We start from the raw sequence: 7,735 nt of genomic DNA, 5'->3' as shown, positions 1-7,735 counted from the left end.
GAGGTGGTCTATATCACTGTTGATGTTGAAATTTCTGGTGTGGGTTAATTATTTTCGGCATTTAACCCTAATGAGCTGGATCTCATAAATCATCCTGTCGAGTAACCCAAATGTTCGTATAAGTACTGGTATAACAAGCATATTGTGAGCTATTGATTTATTATGTGCAGAAAGCTCTGAGGGCCATATTTTCTCATCCATATTTTTTTTATATTCTTGTTACTCGTCCCATCATAGGCTATATCTTTATTCATTCTTAAATACTCCTCGTCAAAGAAATAGTCCGGCCATTTTATAGACATGTTGCTTGACGGGCATGTATTTCTTGATCGTTTTACAATCATGTATGTGTGTGTGTATGTATGTATGTATGTATGTATGTATGTATGTATGTATGTATGTATGTATGTATGTATGTATGTATGTATGTCTTTTTCTTCTTTATATTTATTAGTATACTCTCGAGAAGGAGCGAGCTGATTTCTCACAAAGAAACAAAACTTCCGTCATTGGAGTTTGGATAACAATTGCGAAAATCATTACATATCAAACTTTAAGAAAGCCTTACACATTTTTACTATTCTTCTCACAGACTGTATTTGTAAAGTGGCTGAGTTCTCTCGTTGCTTGAAAATCCTAGCTTCTTCTTCAGGTTTTAAGTATTTACTAACATAACCGAATACAACAATGATTATCGGTACGAATGAACATTTATAATCAGGGTTGAGGTGTTGTATGTTTATCAATAGCTGTCAATTTTGGAAGAGTTGTTTTTCATTTGCAGAGCAGCTAATCACAATAACCGGACATAACTTTTCTTTGCTGTTACAAATAACTATGTCAAGTATGTTAAGTTTACACTGGGCAGATAGATAGATAGATAGATAGATAGATAGATAGATAGATAGATAGATAGATAGATAGATAGATAGATAGATAGATAGATAGATAGATAGAGCATAAATTGCGGTATTCAAATCAACTTTTTAGACCTAGAAAATATCTCTGAAACAAGGAGTCTGGAATAAAATATGAATCTTTACTTCCGAGGGAAAAACAAATGGAGAAAAGCCCCAGACAGTTGCTGCTCGACACTTTATTTCGAATTAAATCGTGAGTTCAGTAGCCATATTTAATATAATTAACAGATAGATTATTGGTGATGTAATATAATAACAATTATCCAGTTTATTGAAACATAAAAGTACGCTCTGTTTCCAACAGTTCATATACCGTCTGTAAATACTGGCGGGAACACCATTGAAGCCAAACAACCAAATCAGACAATTACAATATACGTGTTATCTGAGCAATTTCAAGATATAATAATGAATTCACATGAAAATTAGTTGCATTTATGATTAATGTGTGTCACGGAAAGTAATATTTACATTTAGTTAATGCGCAAGACTTGTGTTTTGTATGTGGCTGGTGTATCGCAATTTCTGAACTATATAGATAGAGAATGTATACCATACACTACAAGACTAATGACAATTTAATGATAAAGAATAGCAGTTTATTGAGTATAGATGCACTGAACCTATTATATGATACAGCTCTTACATAAACGTTGCTTAAAAGATATTTTATTGATAATTAAAACTTTAGATATGATACTGTCATTTTAAAACCTTAACTCGTAAATATTTTCTCAAGTTTAATAATGCTTAAATGTTACATTTTATTGATAATAAAAACATTTATGATTAAATTTTGAAATCTTTCAAAACCTCGATGTAAATTACTGTTCGTTATCTGATGTATAAAAAAAAATCGATATACAGAAATGAATAGCTGGATGTTAAGACTTCTTTGGAAACTTAGTTGCACTCCTCTTCATCGCTTTCTTGCTACAAAAAAATTTCTTTTTCTCTATTTGGATGCATTTGAAATACGTCGATTTATTTTTACTAGCGGAACCCATGTATATTTCACGAAATTAATGGTAAACTTATTGGGTTATTTCTGAAAACTTTATCCAAAATACCTGAAAGTGTAGCCTGTGTTGTGTCTGTGCCTGCTAATCATTGAAAAGTGAAGGAAATTGGAATACGATGATTACTTAATGCACTTATATATACACTGTATATACTTTATGCCCAATTTTATAGACTTAATACACAGCACTCTCCCTCTTTCTTTCTCACTTTTCGCTTTACCTTCATTTCCTCTCTCCTTTTTCTTTCGCTCTTCGCTTTTCCGCTCAACTACTCACGTGAAAGCGTTACAGACGGGCTAAGTAACAGAGAAAAAGAACTTGGTTTTAAAAACTACGCATTTAACTCACCGCCCATCTCCCTCCCCTCCTATCCCCTTCTCCATCCACTTTTCTTCTCTCTCCTTCCCATACCATCCCGTCTCCTCCCACCTCTCTCCCTCTCCACTCTCCCACTCCCTTCCCTCCCCATCCTCCTTCCTTCAGCCAATCACGTGGAAGCATTACGAACGGGCTAAGTAACGGAGGAACAAGCAGAATTATTATAAAATGGTTATTCTATGTTCATAGTTCCAAGGCTTCACAAAATTTCACAACATATCTAAGGTACAACACCCTCATTACCGCCTTTGAAAATAACAGTTTTCTATCAACCATGCATTTGTTCCATTCCAAACAAATATTGTCTTTAAAATGTTTATATAAGCTTACATCGAGGCTTACATGAGGCGGAAGTAAAAACTTTGAACATCCTCCAATTGTACTTATATTATTGTTTTGTTCGAGTTGCTTCTTGTTATTATTTACTGAGCGGAAAGCCGGCGAGCTGGCAGAATCGTTACCACGCGGACAAAATGCTTAGCGGCATTTCGTCCGTCTTTACGTTTCAAGTTCAAATTCCACCGAAGTCAACATTACCTTTTATCCTTCCGGGGTCGAAAAAATAAGCACCAATTGAACACCGTGGTCGATGTAATCAACTTAGATCCTGTTTGGCATTGTTTTCCGTTTAAAAATATAAACAGTTGAGTAAGTGGCCGTAGCAATCCAGGTTCGAATTATGGTCACGGCAGTCCAATTTAATTTTGTTTATAGGTTCAGATATTATGGTTGTGTGGTTCAGAAGCTCACTTTGCAACCATGCGATTTCGGGTTTAATCCCATTGCGTAACACCTTAGGAAAGTGATTTCTACTATAACTCCAGGCTTATCAATTCCTTTTTAGTGAATTTGGTAAACGGAAACTGTATGGCAGCGCATTGTATATATACGAGGTGGTGCTGAAAAATTCCTGGCTTTGGGTAAAAGAAAATAAGGAGGATCAGTTAATTATGATTTTATTCAGCATATTCCCCTCTCAGATTCACACACTTATTGCAGCAGTCTTTCAGTTTTCCTAAGCCCTGTAAACGAACTTGGAAGATAGGGCCTTCAGCCAGGCCTTTTGAGATACCCTTAGAATCAGGAACTTTTCAGCATCTCCTCGTATGTGTGTGTACGTGTGTGTATGTGTGTGTGTGTGTGTGTGTGTGTGAGAGAGAGAGAGAGAGAGAGAGAGAGAGAGAGAGAGAGAGAGAGAGAGAGCATTTATGTTTGTCGGCAACGTCCCCACCCCTAGACTACAACAAAAACCGAAAAGTAAGTACCAGATTTGAAAAGAAAAAAAAACCCCAGAAAACCCCAAGCAATGTGGCCGCTGTGTTCGACTAAACCACTTCAGGGAAGTGGCCCAGAATGGCAGCAGTCTAATGACTGAAACATGTTGAAAGATAAAAAATCAATTTTATTTGGTTCTTTCTGTCTGTGAAGTTGCTGAATACAAAGTTGAGATTAGTCTTTTCGTGACGTACTTTTTCATTAGAATATTATTTTTCATTTTTATCGTTGACTCTTTTATATATATTGATTTCAGCTATTTTATTGTTAAACATGTAAAAAAAAAATGCTATTCCATCCATATTATCTCTCTGATACTGTGGTTAGTCGTATTGCTTCCTCTATAGATATATCTTTGGAAATTTGTAATTTCCTTTCCTTCAATGTCAGCCGAGAGATTCTGTGAAGTTTGGTCTTCTGCAACGATACCAAATCTTCCTTTTTCATAGAGTGACAGCACTTGTTGGATTTTTATCAGGTAAAATAAAAGAAAAAAAATTTTCTTTTTTGAAACTTTGCTTTCATTTCAGTGTACTTTTGTCCATTCCTTCAGTGTATATGCTAGTTAGGGTAACTATGTACCCGTTTCGTCACGTATCATTGATCCAACGTTTTCGGTAATTTTCCAATTCAAGCCACTAACAGATGTTGGTTCTTGAGCAATTTTTTTCTTTGGCATCGCTATCAGAGAGAATTTATTCACTCGTTCTGATTGCGCACCAACTTTTCGTTCACTTCATTCTTCTTCGGTGCAGCGCTGTTGTTTGAAGAGATTGCAAAAGTAGAAAATCTCAGTTTGAAAACGGCGTCATATTTCATTCCGCCAGGGAAATAAAATATTTTCAAGGATAATACTTAGAAACTGGATACGAAAGACAAACAGATACATCTGTAACGGACAAACAGTTTGGCAGTAAGCCACAAGGTTTCAAATTTCATTTTCAAGACATACATGTGATGTTTGTCAGTTAATATGTGTTTGTGTGCGCGCACCAACCTATCTAATTTTATTTATTTTATTTACTAACTAGCGTCTCCGTGTTGTCAAAAATGCCAACAGTTCTATTAATGATAGAAAATGGTGCGCCAAGAAAATGAAAGAAACCATTGATAAATGTTACCAATCGAGTAAATATATGTACATATACAGAATTGAAGCACTTGAACAGACGCAGCTGTAAGGTCTCGGTTGAAAATACTATTGTCTATATAATATATAATATATATATTATATAGACAATAGTATATACGTTGATCTACTAATTCAACATATATGTTTTTATCATATATGTATTTACCCTCTGAGGAACAAGTCTGAGCAAGGTTGTTTATGGAAGACTAGCAGCCCCCTCTCTCCAACAATGTTGTCCAAGGAAAAGGCAAAGGTCGATACAGCTTGGCACCAGCGACATCGCAACTCATTTCTACAGCTGGGTGAAAAGGAGCAACGAGAAATAAAATGTTTTGCTCAAGAACACAACACACTGCCCAGTCTGGGAATCGAACTCACTTCCACATAATATTGATATAATTACAGTGAGTTTTAGATTACATTATCGATTCAATCAAGCCATAAAATTTGGATTTATTTTTCTAGTTAAGGTCATTCCGATATATTTTTGCTTTATTACGAACATTAGGAATGTGCTGTATCTTTTACTTGTTTCAGTCATTAGACTCCGGCCATGCTGGGGCACTACCTCGAAGAACCTTAGTCGAACGAATCGACCCAGTACTTATTATTATTTTATGTCTGGCACTTACTCTATCGGTCTGTTTTGCCGAACCGCTAAGTTACACGCACGTAAACACACCAGTTGTCAAGCGGTGTTGGGAACAAACACAGGCACAAGAACACTCGCATGCGCACGCACGCACGCACACAAACACACACACACAAACACACACACACACACACACACACACACACACACACACACACACATGCACATGCACATGCACATGCACATGCACGAAGGGCTTCTTTCAGTTTTTATCTACCAAATCCACTCACAAGGCTTTGGTTAGCCTGAGGCTACGGTAGAAGATACTTGCCCAAGGTGCCATGCAGTGGGACCGAAATAGGAAACTTGTGATTGGGAAGCAAACGTCTTTCCACACAACACCTGCGCCTACGTATGTTTATATTTTGTATTTTTCTACCTCATATTTTCTCTTGTAGATATATATATATAACATTATTTTATAATATGGGTGTTTAATTATATTTATATATGCAAACATGTAACGGAAGTGTTAAAGTATGAGTCAATGTGTGTCTTTTCTGCGCTTGTCTGCGTGAGTATGTGCCTGCCTGCATGTATGCACATGTGTGTGTGCGCGCGCGTGTGGAAATGCATGTATGTACATATATATATGTATATATATATATATATATGTGTGTGTGTGTCTTTTCTCTTTTCTCCTTCTTTTTGCTGTTTCTCCCTATCTCAATGTATTTGAACAATGAGTTTTCTGATTAGCATAACCCATAATATTCCTGATGATTTGGGTAAACACAGCTTTTAAATTAATTGAATTTATATTATGTATCTCAATTATGTATTTTATAATATACTAGATGTACACGCGACCGGTTGAGTCACAATCCAATTTGAAAATGTCGATACGCGACAGCAAAAAAAAAAAAAAGAAAGTACTATTTCGAACTTCATCCAATAAAATTCTTAAATAATACTTCTCCTGCCTTTGATGTGACAACATAAATGTGACCAAGTGTTTCTTCTTTGAAAACGTTCAAATGGCTTTCAACTTTTTTCCTCGCTTTCTTCTTTGCCATTATTTGTTACTACAGTTCCATGTGAAATACATGGGTACTTCAGCATAAAGTAATGTTTTTGCTAAGTAATTATTGATGCACAATGAAAAGAATTCTGTTAATGTTGTTCTCATATGTCGTTCATTGACAGCCATATATATCCTCATTATATCTGAGCAATATTCTTTGTTCATCTGGTAGGTGAACTTGCCCTCTCACTATTGCAGATGCTCTTTCATGAACTGAAAATCCTAAAATTGATGCAACTGCTTCGGATGGTCCAATGTACCAACCCATTAGATATTGACTAATTTCGTTATCATTGTTTGTTTGAACAACAGCTTGGACATTTCCTTTCAGCGTGTACTTGATGACGTATTTAATTGAATGCTCGTAAAAGAGTTTCATTATAAGGTACAACCCATTTGTTGTTGTTTGTTTTTTCATTCTTGAGACTCAACTCCTCCAATTGCAACTGATCTTCGTCTATAAAGAGATAGTCGCTCTGTTTGTTTTTCTGCCTTTTGCTTAAGATGGTAAAGACTAATATTTTATTTTAAATAAAATAGTAATTTTTCCCTTTGAGTTTTAATATAATATAGATAGATAGAATATAGATAGATAATATACATTTATTAATGTCCATCTTAATGAAACAGTTGTTGAACACAATTTATGTATGAACTCAAACTGAAATATATTCATATAACATGTAAACACTGCATAGAATGTACATGTAAGCTTTTTCACGGTCTCATTTTACTACATATGATCGTACAGATTGGTGGCACTCCATCGAGGATTCCAATTGATCCGATCAACGGAACAGCCTTGCCCGTGAAATTAACGTGCAAGTAGCTGAGCACTCCACAGACATGTGTACCCTTGACATAGTTCTCAAGAAGATTTAGTGTGACACTTTGAAATACTAGTACTATTCATTTTTGCCAGTTGACTGAGCAACGTGAAATAAAGAGTCTTGCTCAAGGATACGACGCGCAGCCGGGAATCGAACTCACTACCTTACGATCATGAGAAGAATGCCCCTAACCACCAAGCCACGTTCCGGCTCGTTCTGCAATCTTCCGTTACTTCTTGGCGGGCATCCGCTGCTCTTCCAATAGTGTAACTATGTACTTATCATTGGATCAACAAAATTTAAAGAATACTTCCCAACTTCAAAAAATATATATAAGTCGTCTAAACTAATAAAAGGAGCCTACATATCAGATGTGGAGGCGCAATGGCCCAGTGGTTAGGGCAGCGGACTCGCGGTCATAGGATCGCGGTTTCGATTCCCAGACCAGGCGTTGTGAGTGTTTATTGAGCGAAAACACCTAAAGCTCCACGAGGCTCCGGCA

Source organism: Octopus bimaculoides, chromosome 5 (genome assembly GCF_001194135.2).
Source record: "Octopus bimaculoides isolate UCB-OBI-ISO-001 chromosome 5, ASM119413v2, whole genome shotgun sequence".
NCBI lineage: Eukaryota > Metazoa > Mollusca > Cephalopoda > Octopoda > Octopodidae > Octopus > Octopus bimaculoides.
This window is presented reverse-complemented; position numbering follows the sequence as displayed.